The 17,405-nt window shown below is 48.4% G+C and overlaps 1 protein-coding gene across 1 annotated transcript in view; it reads left to right on the top strand.

Moving 5' to 3' along the window:
- The window catches only part of LOC149125179 (uncharacterized), a 153,225-nt gene that overhangs the window by 1,941 nt on the left and 133,879 nt on the right, over positions 1-17,405 (top strand). The gene's annotated exons all lie outside the window — the stretch shown is intronic.

Raw genomic sequence — 17,405 nt, 5'->3', positions numbered from 1 at the left:
AAGGGAAAAAAGCAATCGGGGTCAGTTTTTAGAAAGAACCCTTTTGCAAGATGCGTCTTACGGAGCTGGTGTGGTTGCATTGTAGATGATTTCAGCTCAAATGTGCGGGGGGAAAAATCATGCCACTAGAAGACGCCTTCTCACTATCGGTGACTGAAAGTGAGTTTTATTCCAAAGCCTGTTTTTGCCGTCACCGGTAATAAATTGGGAACTTTTGCCTTAGAGATGCGGCGGTACTTACAGAGCTAGGGCCCCTTGTCTAAGAACCAGAAGCTGCCACACCATTGTTGGCAGAGCAGCACAGCACATGGAGGGAGGCGATTGTACAGTTGTCTGTTACACACTTTTGGAACTTTACTTGAAATTGACATGGGCTTCTCCAGGGCCAGGGGTGGGTTTTAGTTAGACCCTTTGTCTCCCTTTGTCTCCCTTTGTCTCCTTTTTTTTTTTTTTTTTGTGGTCCACATTTCTAATCTGGCGCATGGTGGTGCTCACTAAGTAGTTGGCAGAAAGAGCTACTTGGTGAAAAATGCATTGCACATGGAGGAAACGTGTTGGTCCAGGTGGAACTGGGTCGCTTCTTAGAGCTCGGTGAATGTGGTCCGTGGGCCTGCCGCAGGGTGTTCTGTGCACACCGTTCCTCTTTCTACGGCATCTGAGGAACGGGGCGTCCAGGGCGGTTTCAGCTCTGAGAAGTTGCCTAGAACGGTTCGCTCGCTGTACTTCCTCACCGTGGCCTGTGGGGAGCCAGGGCAGATGCTGGCATTCCGGTTTTGTAGGTGAGGAAGTCCACACAGGGCGAGATGAAGTGGCTGGCCAGCTCCATGCTACTAAAGCGACGTTATCAGGGCCCGAAGCCGGATCTCACCTTAGAGCACCCGCCTCTCAATCACACAGCCTTCTCCGTGCCGTACTGCACCCCCAGAAAATCACACTCCAATGCAACCTCACAAAAAAGTCTTCCATTTGCATACCTTTTATTTTTTAAGATTGATTTTATGGGGCCCTGCGTTGTGGCGTGGCAGATTAAGCCACTGCCTGTGATGCCACCATCCCGTATGGGTGCTGGTTCGAGTCCCGGCTGCTCCACTTCCGATCCAGCTCTCTGCTATGGCCTGGGAGAGCAGCAGAAGATGGCCCAAGTGCTTGGGCCCCTGCACCCACGTGGGAGACCCGGAAGAAGCTCCTGGCTCAGTCCTGGCAGTTGCTGCCACTTGGGGAGTGAACCAGCAGATGGAAGATCTCTCCGTCTGTCTCTTCTTCTCTCTGTATCACTCTTACTTTCAATTAAGCAAAATAAATTTTAAGAATGGCTGCAAAGCCCCAGCTGAAGACAGGAGCCTGGAACTCCTTACAGATCTTCCACGTGGGCGGCGGGGGCCCAAGTACTTGGGGCCGTGGTCCTCCGCTGCTTTCCCAGGGAGCCAGGTTGGAAGCAGAGCAGCGGGGACTCAGCCAGCATTGCAAGTGGTGGCTTAACCTGCTGTGCCCTCCTTTTGGGTAACTTTTACATAAGAAGAATTTATCTTTTACAACCAGAGTATTTAAATGTTTAAATGTGCAAGTGGTAGAGTCAGGAGACTGAATTTGAACCCCAGCTTTACCAGGTATAGACCTTTGCTTCCCGTTTACCTCTTAATTCTTGACAAGGGATTTATAATACGGCTGCTTCCTCATTTGTAAAATGGGTCAAGTGATAGTATTTGCTGCACATGGCTCTTGTGAGGACTGAATGAAGTAATGTCTGTATATGTTCAGTACAGTGTCTAGCACAAAGCAAATACTTTGGGTGAGCCAATTTTTATTCTTGTAACGATATAAAGCAGTGGCTTTATTTATTTATTTATTTTTTTGACAGGCAGAGTTAGACAGTATGAGAGAGACAGAGAGAAAGGTCTTCCTTCCATTGGTTCACCCCCCAAAATGGCCGCTACAGCCGGTGCACTGCGCCGATCCGAAGGCAGGAGCCAGGTGCTTCTCCTGGTCTCCCATGGGGTACAGGGCCCAAGCACTTGGGCCATCCTCCACTGCCTTCCAGGGCCACAGCAGAGAGCTGGCCTGGAAGAGGGGCAACCGGGAAAGAACCAGTGCCCCAACCAGGACTAGAACCCAGGTACCGGCCCTGCAGGTGGAGGATTAGCCTAGTGAGCCCCGGCCAAAGCAGTGGCTTTTAAACTCTTTACTTCAAGAAATGTGTTTTACATTGCCACCCAGTGTACAGACATGTTATAAATACATGTACGTAAAAACATACGTGAAGTAACGCTTTGGTTTACATTTTTCATTCTACTTTAAGAAATGTTTATTTTCATCTACTTGAAAGGCAGGGTGACAAAGAGAACTTCATCTGCAGGTTCTCTCCCCAAATGCCTGTAACAGGCCAGGCCTGGGCCAGGTCAGAGCCTGGAGCTTCAGCCAGATCTCCCAGGTGGGTGGCAGGGACCCAAGCCCTTGGGCCGGCGGCTGCCTTCCGAGGCGCATCCGCAGGAAGCCGGGGCTGGAGTGGGCACCCCGCTGTGCGATGTGGGCGTCCCGGTTGGCAGCTTCACCTGCTGCGCCACCATGCCTGCCTCAGTTCTTAATGTTTTCTATTTAAAATGCCTAGGTGATATCCGCTGACTGACTTCCCATCCCGTTAGCAGGTCAGGACCTGAAAAGCACTGAGGGGAAGGATAATGAGGCCAAGTATCTTAAAGAAAACCGTTGTTGGATTTGTCTTTTCCTTTAGATGGTTTACAACATCAATTGGAATTTGAACGTTAGATGACACCCTAGGATAGGTTCTTAAGGTTTCTTTGTAAGGCCCATTATTTATTGGGTGTTTATCATGGCCCAAGCACTGTGCTGAGCCTTCTATTTATATGTGTTATCTAATTTAGTTCTCTCAACAGCCCTGCCCAGGGGCCTGGTGTTTCCATTTGATAACTGCAATTAAGACTCAAACGTTTTTACTAACTTACTGAAACACCCCAAGTTAGGAAGGGCTGAAGCAAGGTTCCCACTGAGGTCTCTTTGACCCCAGAGCCTGGTTGCCCTCTGACCTCCACACTGTTTTTGACTTTGTGAAAATATTTCATTCCTTCTATAACAGATGAGAATGACAGTCCTGAGACTGGACCCACTGTGGCACAGCCTATGACAGGACTCATGTGAAAGTAATTTCCAGTAAGGAGGCATGCTGGGTGCACGAGTAATCCATTGTGGCCCTAGCTGGTCTTGGAGGGAAATAGTTGGGAGTAGCTTCTCAGGTCTGGGTCAGCTAATTGGTCATTTTGATTGAGTGCCCAGACGTCTAATTGATCTTCAGAGGAGACGTGAGTGAAATGGCCATGTAGCTATAAAATACATTCATGGCCAACGAACGCTGGCTGTTGTTAAGGCACAAACGAAGACTTGAGAGCTCCTGAGACTACTTTACAGTCTATTGATTGGCGTCAAAATCACAAGGCAGTGAGGTATTTATTTTGTAAAGTACTCGCAAGAAATCACCACCAGCTGTCCTGTTCATGTTCTTTTTTTTTTTTCAGTTCTTTACCAATATTATACTTTTTAGCTGTATTTTAATTTCAGTATCTTGGTGTTTCTGAAACTTTCCTGCTCTTTTCAAGTGTTGTCAGGAAGAATTAGAGTTTTTAAGGACATACATCTTATAAAGAGCACTTGGGTTAGACAGTTTTATAGATAATTTTAAATGGCAATGGACAAAGGCAGACTTCCCTGTGGTTTTGCACTTAGAAATGACACATCCCAACTGTTCCAGTGACTGGTTTGCATTATTGCTGTCTGTATGTAAGTGTAGCTAATAAATGATTACTAAAAATAGATACATCTCTTTCTGCGTTTCCATGATAGCTTTGGATACTTCTGTGTGCAGGGGGCTCTACACTTTTAACTGCATTTACCCAATGTACTTGTTGAATTAAGGTTAGTCCTTTCAAAGCTGGTAACTTTAAAATCAGGAATTGTGTGGATTGTGATGGCATAGGAGACAAAGACAGCAGGTTCATTGTTTATTTATGTGCTTGGAAACCCACCTTCTTCTGCTGGTCAGCCATTACTTTCTGTTCAGATTAGGTAGATATGACTATGGATACGGCCACTTTTATCAAACATCGGATTTCATCCTTAGATTGGCCCTCAGAAATTTTTACAATTAGTGAAATAGTGTACTGTTATAGTAAGCCTATATTTTGTGCTTATTTTATTACTTTATTCCTTTTGCCTAACTCTTGGCTTTTAATGGATTATTACAGTTTTTTGAGCATCAGGAAACATTCCTGTTCCCAAGTGGTCACTGTAACTTGTATGTCCAGGCAGATCTGACATGCGGTGACCGTTGCGTTTTGTATCCTTTTTGTTCTTGATGTGAAAATTCTTAGAGATAAAAGCAAAATCAACTTACGTGCTTTTGCCCATGGCTTTGAGGCAGACACCTATGTGTATGTATGATTTTCATACGTGAGAAATACAAGATTGCAAACTCTCAATCTGTAAGTAAAAAAAAAAATCTTTGCAACTTACGGAAATAAAAACACTGTAAAAACTTTGAAGAGATGCTATCAGACTTACTTTAAAAAACCAAATGAAGAACAGCAACGTGCAGCAGCTGCTGTAATCTAGCAAGTCTGGATGTGAAAAGGTGATATCATTTTATATGTCAAAAATGAAAACCAACATTTGATCAAATTAAAAATCTCACCAGCTGTTGGGTGTTTGCCGCCTTTTTTTAAATGGCACACTTCTGGGGCCAAGAGGCGATGTTAATGAACTTGCTTCTGAGCCTGGTACTCTGCTAAGTGTTGGAGGAAAAGGTAGGCTTTGGGAAATATGTGAATCAGAAGTGAGTACTTAGCCCGCCAGGGACAGGCTGTTAGAGTGGAATTTCAGAATCATTCTCAGTTAGGTGAGGGAGGGGCAACTTGTAAAGAGGTGTTGGGCTCTTTCCTGGGCAGGCAAGAACAACCCCACTGAAGGCCTGCTGGCCTCCCCCACTCCCCTAGGTGAGGGACCGGCTGGCACCGAGGGCAGGGTGGGTGGTGAAACAGGTAGACCTGGAAACTCAGCCGGACTCGATGAACGATCCGCAGCTCTCGGGATCATGGTGAACCCACTGTTCCCACTCTCCTGTGGGAGGTAGAAAAGGAAAATGCTGCAGCCCTGGTTCTGGGAGAGGAACCGTCCTACTGCGAACCCCAGCGCTAAGGCCACTTATGGTCTCAAGTGGAGGCCACAGCCGCTGCTCCTCCAGGAGCTTGGGACACATCCAGCCATGCTGCTGGCACTGAAACCATGGCATTCAGGGTTTCCTTCGTTCTGCAGAGTTCTGCGTATACACTGAGAGCGACTTTCCCCTCCCAGAGCAGCCCTGTGACAGGTGCGGTGAGCGCTCCTGGCTCTGTTCACGAGGCAGCTGCCCACGCATGCTTGTCATGGGTTAACTGCTCTCCGGAGTTAATGAGGTCGGGGTCACAGGTTCAGTTCCTGGGAAGGCCAGTTAGCTTTGCTTTGTTCTCTGATCTCATATTATGCTCTCCACCCGACCAGCCATCTGGCAGAGGCAGATCCCTGATCACAAAGGGACTAATCAACAAGACAGTGGGGGAGGGGCCGCGGGACTCTCTCTCATAGACGTTGAGTAATTGGAGAAACCATTCCAGAAGCTCGTGCAGACTTGTGTTCCATAGCTCGGCTTACTACGCAGAAGGTAACGTGGCTTTCAGAGGTTTTGCTTGACTCGCTTTGCTGGTCGTCTCTCACACGTATTCCTTTGCAGACAGCTCACCCATTCCGCAGTTCAGTTTGTCCTCAGTGATCTTAAGCTCCCAAGAGGTCTGTAGTGAGACCATGGTCAGGCTAATCTGTCTGCAGGTCTGATTCATTCCATGGAATTAAGAAATAAAAATTACAAAAAGCAAAATCTCATTTTGAGTGAGAATCAGCAGGTGGAAAATTTCTAGGGCAATGCTTTATGGGGTTTTCTGAAAATCTGTTACTGCCTTCATTAGAGTCCCTTCTGGTGTCGAGAAGAGAGCTCACCCAGACCTGTGCTGTCCCGCAGGATCCCACTGGTCCCACGCGGCCAGTCCAGATCAGGCGCTTGGTGTGAAGAAATAGTGCAGAATGTGCCACAAGTAGTTTCAGTGTCCGTTCCATGTTGAATTAACAAGGTTCATTACAGAATGAACGCTCCCTGCAGGGATGTGGCTCACATCCGTGGTGTGCGTTGTCTCACTCCTGGGCAGCCCTCATCTCACCAGCCCCTCCTTTCTCTGATGAGAGGGCTGGGGTTCAAAGGTCAGGTAACCGAGCTGGCTTTTCCATCGCCAGTGATATCTTCCTGCTCCCGGGTCAGGTGCTCAGCGAGACAGGGACTCTGAACCGCTCGAGGACCACCGGGTGCAGGGCTGCGGGTTGCCCCACATTGCAAGGTCTGTTAGGCGTGTGTGTGTGTGTGTGTGTGTGTGTGTGTGTGAGCACAGTTACACAAGTGCACACAGACGTGGGGAGACAGAGACAGCCTAGTTTTGTTTACAAGGTCGCTATTTAAGCTCAAGTTGACCTTCCCCAGTGCTCAGGGGTCCTGCTTTATTTACTTCTGAGAAAAGCATATTGCAATATTACAACACTAAGGGAATTTCCAAAAGTGTGTGGGAAAAATGTAGACAGACACATTTGTGTTGGTGCAAAGATTTTTTTTGAAATCCCTGCATATGCATAAGAGAAAAATGTATATTAGGAGAAAACTATGCGTGGGTTTCAAAAAAATTTGCATTGACACATATTTTTTATTTCCATTTTTCTGTGAACTTTTTAAATGCCCTCATGTTCAACATTAAAAGTTGTAATTCTGGGATCCGTAGATAACGGTGGTCATCCAGGAAGCAGATTTCACGGGTATTTCTGATCGCAAAGAGGATTTCAGGTGGCCTCAGGTGAACCTCCGTGGATTTTGGGTTCAGTCTTCTCGAGGGGCAGGGCCTCAGTGAAGGGCGATGTGTCCTTTTGCAGCATCAGCTCTGGGCTCTGCTTTGGCCCTGGCTGAGTGCTAAGTCACCATCAGTTTGTTCTCAATGGCCCAGTGACAGCAGGTGACAAACAGTTTTGTCAGGAAGCTCCTGGCACTTCAGTTACTCTCATCATCTGGCCTAGTTGTTGCTATTCATGCTTGTAGTGATCTAGAAGGAAGGAGGGGGAGGTTGAAAGAAATGATGCGATTATTTCCAGAAGGGTGCTGTATAAAAACATTGGTGGGTGATCATTTTTCCGTGCTTTGAAAGGTTTTGTTTTATATGGGGGGGTGGGGAGCTGGCAAGCACCCAGCCTGTGGTTCACTCCCCAAATGCAGGTGCACACGACAGCTACAGCTGAGCTGGGGACAGAGCCAGCAGCTTGGAGCTCAATCTTGGTCTCCTGTGTGGTGGTAGAAACCCGATTACCTGAGCCATCCTCATCCATCACCTCCCAGGGTCTGCACTGGCAGGAAGCTGGGATTGAGAGCAGAGCAGGAAGTGGAACCCAGGCACTCTTGTGAGCAGCTAGGTGCCTTAACCTGCATCTTCCCTGCTGGGCTAAATGCTTGTTCTGTTTTTCTATGCATTTTTTTTTTGGTATTATAAACAACCCTAGTTGTTCTTAGGTACAGAGAAACAAAACCGGATGGCATTCTCTGAATAGCTACCTTCAAGTGGACAAGCTGAGTGTGTCCTGTGTTATGTGGAATGAAAGCTACCATGTCCATCCACGTCCCAGCCAGCCAGAGTCAACGCAGACCCATTTCACCTCACACCAGCAGACGTGTGCTGCACCTGCGCCACGTGCTGGTCCCTATGGCAGGCAGAGCATGAGAACAATGGCCGGGGATGGCCCACGTGTAACAAAGGGAGATCTCAGCCCAGAGTGCTCGTAACTTTTGTTGTAGTTTCTAGCTTGAGAAAAAAAAATGTAGCTTTTTTTGTTGTTACAGAAAAAATGCATTAGGATTTATGGTTCACAGTTAATTTGCTGATTTTGTGTGCTGTCACATTTCATGATGTAGCCTCTAGCAGTAACGGGCTTTTTACCCTTTGGGTTCTTGGAGCAGTCATTAGGATGTTGGGAGTCGTGGGCTAGCACTGGAAGTCACGGAAGTGATGGGGGCCTGTGTAGGATCCATCCTTCTCTCTCTCACCCGTTGCCGCCAGCTCTGCCGGGCACCGTGGAGTTGCTAGGATGAAAAGTGATGGGGGCGCTGGATTCTGTCCCGGTTGCCCCTCTTCCAGGCCAGCTCTCTGCTGTGGCCAGGGAGTGCAGTGGAGGATGGCCCAAGTGCTTGGGCCCTGCACCCCATGGGAGACCAGGAGGAGCACCTGGCTTCTGCCATCTGATCAGCGCGGTGTGCCGGCCGCAGCGCATCAGCCGCGGCGGCCATTGGAGGGTGAACCAACGGCAAAAGGAAGACCTTTCTCTCTCTCTCTCTCTCACTGTCCACTCTGCCTGTCAAAAAAAAAAAAAAAAAAAAAGTGATGGAGCACAAGGCAGAGGGTAAAGGGTGTGGTGGTAGCAGGTGCAGCTGCCGTGAGACCCCAGAGGAAGGAGTGGCTGTTCTGGGGAGGGGGCGCAGACCCCAGGGGAAGGAGTGGCTGTTCTGGGGAGGGGGCGTAGACCTCAGGGGAAGGAGTGGCTGTTCTGGGGAGGGGGCGTAGACCCCAGAGGAAGGAGTGGCTGTTCTGGGGAGGGGGCGTAGACCTCAGGGGAAGGAGTGGCTGTTCTGGGGAGGGGGCGTAGACCTCAGGGGAAGGAGTGTCTGTTCTGGGGAGGGGGCGTAGACCTCAGGGGAAGGAGTGGCTGTTCTGGGGAGGGGGCGTAGACCCCAGAGGAAGGAGTGGCTGTTCTGGGGAGGGGGCGTAGACCTCAGGGGAAGGAGTGGCTGTTCTGGGGAGGGGACATAGAATGAGGCAGGGTCAAAGGGGATTGACAGAGGAACGTTGTTGGAGCTGGGTCTTGAAGATGAGTGGAGATGTGACGGATGGAGAGAGGTGGAGAGGGACCTGGGTCAAGGAGAGGTGACGCATGATGGTGAGGCCACAGTAGGCAGCAGGGACCCCGTGTTAGGAAGGAGACGAGACTGGAAGGGTAAGTTAGAAAAAATTTGGAAAGAGGCGAAAGGCTGGCGGGGGTGGGGGACCCTTTTCTCTGCCGAGGGCCATTTGGATACTTATGCCATTACCTGCAGGCCATACGAAACTGTCAGCTTAAAAATGAGCCTGCTGAAGCTGGCACTGGGGCGTAGTGGGCTAAGCCGCTGCCTGCAGCGCCGGCATCCCATATGGGCGCTGGTTCGAGTCCCGGCACTTCCACTTCCAATCCAGCTCTCTGCTATGGCCTGGGAAAGCAGTGGAAGATGGCCCAAGTCCTTGGGCCCCTGCACCTGCGGAGGAGACCCGGAAGAAGCTGCTGGTTCCTGGCTTCAGATCGACCTAGTTCCAGCTGTTTTGACCATTTGGGGAGTGAACCAGCGGATGGAAGATCTCTCTCTGTCTCTCCCTCTCTCTGTCTGTAATTCTACCTCTCAAATAAATAAACAGAATCTTAAAAAAAAAAAAAAAAATGAGCCTGCTGTGGATTTATCGGATCTTGAGTCCCACCTGTGGTCGCCTCAGCAGGGCGGGGCCACATGACTCATAGACTGTAGGGCCCTGGGCCAGACATTGCCCGCCTCTAGGCTAGAGAGTAACCGGCCCAATGTGGCCTCCCTAGGTGCGGGTGTTGAAATCCTCGCCCTGCACACGGTGGTATTAGAAGGTGGGGCTGTCGGGAGGTGATTCTGTTGGTCATGAGCGGAGCCCTCATGAATGGGATTAGTGCCTTTGAAAGAGAGCTGCCTGGGGGAGGCGGGGCAGGGGGGCCCTCCCCCATTCTACCACATGGGATGCGGCAACAAGGCACCACGTAGAAACCAGGATGAGGGCCCTCGCCAGACACCAAATCTGCCAGCGCCTTGATCTTGGGCTTCCCAGCCTCCCAAACGGGGAGACTCTGCTTGTTTGTAAGCCACCCAGTCTACGGGGATTTGTTTCAGCAGCCCGAATGGACTAAGGTGCTGGCGCCTGCTAGCAATGGGAGTGCTGTTGCTTCTGGGAGTTAAGAGGCCTGGTTCTGAGGCCCAGGTGTGCCTCCTTAGCCTAGTGCCCGTGGGCAAGCCTGGTCTTCATGTATCTGATGCCCAAGAGTGGTCCAGTTGGCCAGCAGGCACAGCAAGCACCTAGACAGGACCCTGGTGAGCGAGGCACATAGGAGGCAATGATAAATTATGGACTTACCACGTAAGTACAAGTAGATAATACGGTACACAGTGCAGGTAGTACAGTAGATAATACACTGGCTTCTTTGAAAATATTTGGAAAAAAGTATTTGTGCTGAAGATGGGTGGACTTTCCTGTCTTGTCATGGTTCCCCAGACAACACAGTATAGCAGTTGTTTACATAGCATTTGTATTATCCTATGTGTTACAAGTAAGAGAGGATTTAAAGAATACAGAAGGGACCGGTACTGTGGTGTAGTGTGTAAAGCCACCGCCTGCAGTGCCAGCATCCCATATGGGCACTGGTTCAAGTCCCGGCTGCTCCACTTCCTATCCCGCTCTCTGCTATGGCCTGGGAAAGCAGTGGAAGATGGCCCAAGTCCTTGGGCCCCTGCACCTGCCTGGGAAGACCTGGAAGAAGCTGCTGGCTTTGGGTCGGCACAGCTCCAGCTGTTGTGGCCATCTGGGGAGTGAACCAGCAGAGGGAAGACCTCTCTCTCCATCTGCCTCTGTCTCTCTGTAACTCTGCCTTTCAAATAAATATTTTTTAAAAAATACAGGAGCATGTGCGAAGGTTATGTGCAAGTACTGAGGCATTTTCTAGAAGGGACTTGAGCATCCCTGGGTGCTGCTCTCCTCGGGGGTCCTGGAACGCATGCCCTGTGGAAACTGAGGGGGGTGGGGCTGTACCCTCCAGCGGTGATGAGCTGCAGGAATGCAGACCTGCTGGGTGGAGTGGACGGACAGGGAGGCCATTGGTTCCTCAGTCGAGTAGACCAGAGAACTTTGCATCACAGAGCGGAAGCCCCAGGTGTATTGAGCGCTCCTGCAGGTCTGACATCGTAGATCTGAGTAAGTGAAAGCTATAGAATGTAATACCTCCCACATTGATTAAAATCAGTTTCCAAATAGATGTTGTTTTTATAATTTTGATTAGTTCCACCAATATGATTATCAACAGGCAGAATCTCAGCACCTTGTCTTTGAAATTAGCTTGACTAAGCACAGCATTGTCTCAGAAAACAGTTTCTTCTAGGTTACTTTACACTCAATTAAGATGAAGTGGGCACTCTGGGACAGCTCTGTGTTAATTACAGTTGGAACACATCTGAGGAGACCGTTCTGCCTGGTACAGTCGTAACGCTGGCAGTCTGACTCATTCGTCAGCAGGGTCTGTCCTGACGTCCTGCAGTTTGGTTTGTAGATGATTCGTGTCCAGTCGGGTGCCATTCACTCTTCTCCCTAAACTGCTTCCTTGCTGCTGGGTACAGAGGAGCAGCCGTCGGCACTAGGGGCAGGGGGTGTGTTCAGAACGTGATGTGAGGTTAGGCTGGGCAAATCAGTAACGCTCATTCACAGTTTTGCATTTTAATGTTTTATTTATTTTTGAAGGGCAGAGAGAGAGTGTGTGAGAGTGAGTGAGAGATCTTCCATCTGCTGATTCATTTCTCAAATGCCTGCAGCAGCCAAGACGGAGCCAGATTGAAACCAGGAGCCTGGAACCCAGTCCGGGTCTCTCTCTGAGTGGGGCCCAGCTAATTGAGCCCCCTCCTGAATCCCAGGGTGTGCCTTTGCAGGGAGCTGGGATCCGAAGTGGAGCCCGGACTGGAACCCAGGCTCTCCGAATACAGGATGTGGGCGTCCTGAGCGGCGTCTTAACCTCTGCACAGTGCCCACCCCACGTGGCGTTTTGGTTGACTCCCCGCCAACGCTGGGTGCAGTGCAGGGAAGCCGGAGTGTAGATGCACTCGTGGAGAGGCCGGAATACGTGATCCCTGACCCTGCCTGCTGTGGAATCCCGGCTGTGGAGCTGTGTGCCCTGGAGAGCAGTTCACAGCCAGTGAAACCAGCCCTGCTTGAATTATTTAATCCTGTTGTCCTTAAGGTCTGTTACAAGGAGTGGGCAGAGGACGGGCGCCTCGTCCGTGTGCGCCTTGCCAGTGCTCGCCTTTCTCCTTTCCTGGAGACGAAGAACCTCCTGGGGCTTTGGCTCAGCCTGCTGTTCCCAGTCCTCGCTCCAGATCACCTCATTCTGCCAGACCCTCTTGTCATATGATTTATTTGTTTTTCAAAATTAAAAATTTCATCAGAATTCCCTCATGCATCTGTCTTCTTTGGAATGTTTAGTTATTTTGTATCAAATTTAAGAAAGAAAGAAGAAAAAAAAAGAAGGAAGGAAGAGGGAGAGAAGGGATGCTGAACCAGCAGTCGTGTCAGTGTTTTGTTTTCTCTTACATATGAATTTCCAGTATTCTGGTGTTTTCCTTCAAACATTAAAACAGGTTTTTTTAGTGTGGTAAAATATATAAGGCATAAAAACCATTGTTAAAATTTTATTTAAGGTATACAGAATTTCATGTTTCATAGATACAGATTTAGGAACATAGTGATACTCCCCCCACCCTTCCTCCCATCCACACACCCCCCTTCTTCCTCCTCCCTCTCCTATTCCCGCTCTTAATTTTTATAACCCTCTATTTTCAGTTTGCTTTGTACTCAGATTCATCCTACACTAGGTAAATAGCATGGAGGAAAAGCTACTGTTCCTCAACAGTGGCGACGAGGGCTGTAAACAGTCATCGAATCTCAAAATGTCCATTTTACTCCAAAACATTTTAGATACTCAGTTAGCACAGATCAAGGAAAACATATGGTATTTGTCTTTCTGGGACTGAATTATTTCATTAAGTATAATGGTTTCCAGTTGCATTCATTTTGTTGCAAAAGAAAGGATTTTATTCATTTTTTTTTACCGCTGAGTAGTATTCCATAATGTATATATACCATAATTTCTTTCCAGTCATCAGTCAATGGACACTTGGGTTGATTCCATGTCTTAGCTATTGTGAATTTAGCTGCAATGAACATGGGAATACAGATAACTCTTTCATCTGCTGATTTAATTTTGTTTGCTTAACATTTTTTTAAATACAAATTTATTTATTTGGAAGGCAGTTACAGAGAGGGAGAGGAAAAGGCAGAGAGAAAGAACTCTTCTATCCACTGGTTCACTCCCCAAATGGCTGCAACAGCCAGGGCTGAGCCAGTCCAAGGCCAGGAGCCTCATCCAGGTCTCCCATGTGGGTCAGGGGCCAAGCGCTTGGGCCATCCCTTGCTGTTTTCCCAGGCACATTAGCAGGGAGCTGCTAATGGAAGTGGAACAGCCAGGACTCAAACTGCTGCCCATAGCTTAACCTGCTATGCCACAGCACCAGCCCTAAACTTAATCATTTTAAGTGTTACAGGTCATTGGCATTAAGTACGTTAGAAATGTTGGAACATCCATCACCACCATCTGTTTCCAGAACTTTTTCTTCATCAGGAACAGTGAACTCTGCCATCCCTCTGGCCCCTGGTGATAAAATCTTTCCTCCTTTCTTTCTTTCTGAATTCGCTTGTTCCAGGTACCTCATATAGAGGGGATCATACAGTGTCTGTCACTTTGTGTCTTTTTTTTTTTTTTTTTTGACAGGCAGAGTGGACAGTGAGAGAGACAGAGAGAAAGGTCTTCCTTTGCCGTTGGTTCACCCTCCAGTAGCCGTTGTGGCTGGCGCACCGCGCTGATCCGAAGCCAGGAGCCAGGTGCTTTTCCTGGTCTCCCATGGGGTGCAGGGCCCAAGCACTTGGGCCATCCTCCACTGCACTCCCTGGCCACAGCAGAGAGCTGGCCTGGAAGAGGAGCAACCGCGAAAGAATCTGGCGCCCCGACCGGGACTAGAACCCGGTGTGCCAGCGCTGCTAGGCGGAGGATTAGCCTAGTGAGCCGCGGCGCCGGCCCACTTTGTGTCTTAACTTAACATGTTTTCAGGGTTCCTTTATGTGGTAAGCGTGGACCAGGCCTTTGTACACTTCTGCGGCTGACTGAGATGCCATTGTGTGTGTACAACACATAAGCGATCCGCTCATCTCGGGGTGGACATTTCGGTTATTTCTGGGCTTTGCTGTGAATAATGGTTCTGTAGAATTGGCATGTGAGTGTGTGTTGGAGTTCTCTTTCATTTCTTTTGGCTATACTGGGCAGCGCAGTTGCTGGATCACATGGTCATTCTATGTTGAACTTTTTTATATAAGATTTATTTACTTGAAAGTCAGAGTTACGCAGAGAGAGAGAGAGAGAGAGAGAGGTCTTCCATCCGATGGTTCACTCCTCAATTGGCTGTAATGGCTGGAGCTGCGCCAGTCCAAAGCCAGGAGCCAGGAGCTAGGACCTTCGAGCTTCTGGGTCTCCCATGTGGGTGCAGATGTCCAAGGACGTGGGCCATCTTCTACTGCTTTTCTAGGCCACAGCAGAGACCTGGATTGGAAGTGGAGCAGCCAGGACTAGAACTGGTGCCCATATGGGATGCCGGCGCTTCAGGCCAGGGATTTAACCCGCTGCACCACAGCACTGGCCCCAATGTTTAACTTTTTGAGTACCTGCCACACACTTTTTCCACAGTGCCTGCACCATTTTATATTCCCACCAGCTATGTGTAGAAAGATTCCCCTTTGTCCACATCCTCGCCAACACTTATTATTTTCTGTCTTTTGGTGCTAACTATCCTGATGGAATGGTATGCACTGTGGTTTTGATTTGTGCTTCCTTGATGGCTAATGATGTTAACTACCTTTGTGTGCTTTTTGGCCATTTGTATTTATTCTTTGAAGAAATGTCCGTTCAGGTCCTTTGCCCCTTTTTTGAAAAAAAATTTTTTTTTTTTTTGTGGTGCTGAGTTGTAGGAATTCTTTACATCTTCTGGATATCAGTCACTCTCCAGATACACAATTTGCAAAATTCATTCTTTTGGAAAGAGGTCAAACTTGGGTAGCATGGAAGTGAAGGGGGATTTGTACAGAAAGCAGCAGCAAACACAAATGTGGCTGTTCCAGGAGCCGGGATATTGCTGCTCTTCCATGAAGGTTCCCAGGAGAAGACAAGGTCAATCACGTCTTGGGACACAGTCTGGAGTCAGGCCTCCTGGGAGGCCAGCGGGGCAGGCCATGTGGGAATTCGGTGACGCGGCCAGGGCAGCTGACTGTGAGCGAGCTGGGTGTGGGCCGTCCGTGAGCTTCTCCTCTGTGTGGCTTCCCCGCGCTGTGTTGAGACAGGCCATGTTCTGGCTTCCTTCCAGGTCTCTTGTTGACTTGGATTCAGCACTGATGTTCTGCGCCTCCCTGTCCGGCCTCCTCCGCGCTGTCCATTTCTCCCAGAGGGGAGTCCTACTGTGTGCTTAGTTCACGCTGGTGAGAGAGCAGTCACTCTCTGCTTTGCTGAGTGATCAGCCCTGTTGGTTGCTTCTCTTGGAGACAGGACTGTGTTTCACAACCCTGTCTACAAAGATGTTTTTCATCATAAATCTTCTGTTTACAATGCTCTAGCCACCGTTCTCAACAAACTTGCCTGTTTGACTGCATTGCCCTTGTTTGACTACATCCTGAAGCTGTGGCCTGTGCGTGTTCCTGCCTTTACAGCTGTCTCCAAACCTGTGTTTAGGGTATCGGAGGGAAAACGCCCATGTATATGGATTGCTTCTCTAATAGATCTGGCAAAGACTACTTTGTGGTACTACATGAAGCTGAGTAAGTAAGAAGAAAACTTGCAGTACAATTTTTGGAAAATTGTCTTTCTGAGATGAAATGGAGGAATGGCAGGAGGCAGAGAGCCTAGGTTTTGAGTGAGTGTTCACTTATCTTTGATTCTAGTAAATAAAATGAAAATAAAATTCTCAAGCGGATGAAGGTCATTATTAAGTTTAGACACAGTGACACGGTGGTGTCCCCTGACCTGTGTCTGTATGACAGAGGGAAGCTTAATCTCTCCAGTTAGGTCTTTAAGTGAGGAGAGGGGGAGTAGAGAGCCCCCGTTTTTTAGGGTGCATGAGATCAAGTCCAAGTGTAGTGGGCTATAGAATTAGCAACGACAACTAGGTTGATATCATAGCAGGAAGAGAACTAGTAATCTACATTCTCTCTTCACCCAGAGAGGTGCTGGTGCCACTGCAACGCTCAAGAACAGGTGCATTTCATGACCTGGTGTTGTACAAATAGATTCAACAGTGTAGATTTGGGAGAATATTTTTCTTCTTATGGGAATGAGAGTTGTTCTTAGCTGCAATTTTATCTTCATTTTCAGTTAGTGAAATAATAATGCTTTATAAAAAATAAAATAAAAACTGCTTTGCTGAAATAATCCTGTGGTCACTGGATTTTTTTGTGTGTGTAAGTATGTGGTGTGTATGTGACTTTATTTTTTTTAAGATTTTTATTTACTTATTTGAGAGGTAGAGTTACAGAGAGAGAGAAAGAAAGGTCTTTCATCTGCTGGTTCACTCCCCAGATGGCCGCAACAGCTGGAGCTGGGCCACTCTGAAACCAGGAACCAGCAGCTTCTTCTGGGTCTCCCACGTGGGTGCAGGGGTCCAAGGACTTGGGCCACCTTCTCCTACTTTCCCAGGCCATAGCAGAGAGCTGGATGGGAAGCCAAGACTCGAGCCGATGTTCATATGGGATGCTGGCACTGCTGGCGGCGGCTTTACCCGCTACACCACAGCGCTGGCCCAGCCATAGAAACTTAAAAGTGGTAATAAGGAAATAGGTATGTCCTCCGAGGGTGTTCCGAGTTTTACTGCACCAGATGATACTCCAGTATAAAAGACGTGAGCCGTTTGTATACTTAGCCTCAGTCAAAGAGTCTTGGGGTATTTGTTGGCTTCCTTCCTCCTTCAGCTATGATGACTATGTAGCGTATGTTCCAGAGCTAAGAATAGTTTAATATGAATTTCTTTATAACCACCATTCTTGTGATAAAAGAAGAAATAATAAGACTTTTTCCTTTCTGAATAGATTGAAACTTTCATACTCTGTTCTTAGCATAGTTTATTTTTACCCAAAATCTCTAAATAGCTTTATACTTCCTAAAAAGTAGAAACATTGTATTTAAACACTCCGGTTCAGGACTGAACTGTGAACTCACAGGAATCAAATGCACCTACCAGGGGCCGGCGTTGGTGTAGCAGGTTAAGCCTCCGCCTGTGACGCCAGCGTCCCATATGGGCACCCGTTGAGTCCCTGCCACTCCACTTCCAGTCCAGCGCCCTGCTAATGTGTCTTGGAAAGCAGCAGAAGATCCAAGTGCTTGGGGCTCTG

This window comes from Oryctolagus cuniculus, chromosome 8, assembly GCF_051225735.1.
Source record: "Oryctolagus cuniculus isolate XC-2025 breed Fujian yellow rabbit chromosome 8, ASM5122573v1, whole genome shotgun sequence".
In the NCBI taxonomy this organism is placed as follows: domain Eukaryota; kingdom Metazoa; phylum Chordata; class Mammalia; order Lagomorpha; family Leporidae; genus Oryctolagus; species Oryctolagus cuniculus.
The sequence above is the reverse complement of the archived record's forward strand: the minus strand, read 5'-3'. Positions and strand labels throughout refer to the sequence as shown.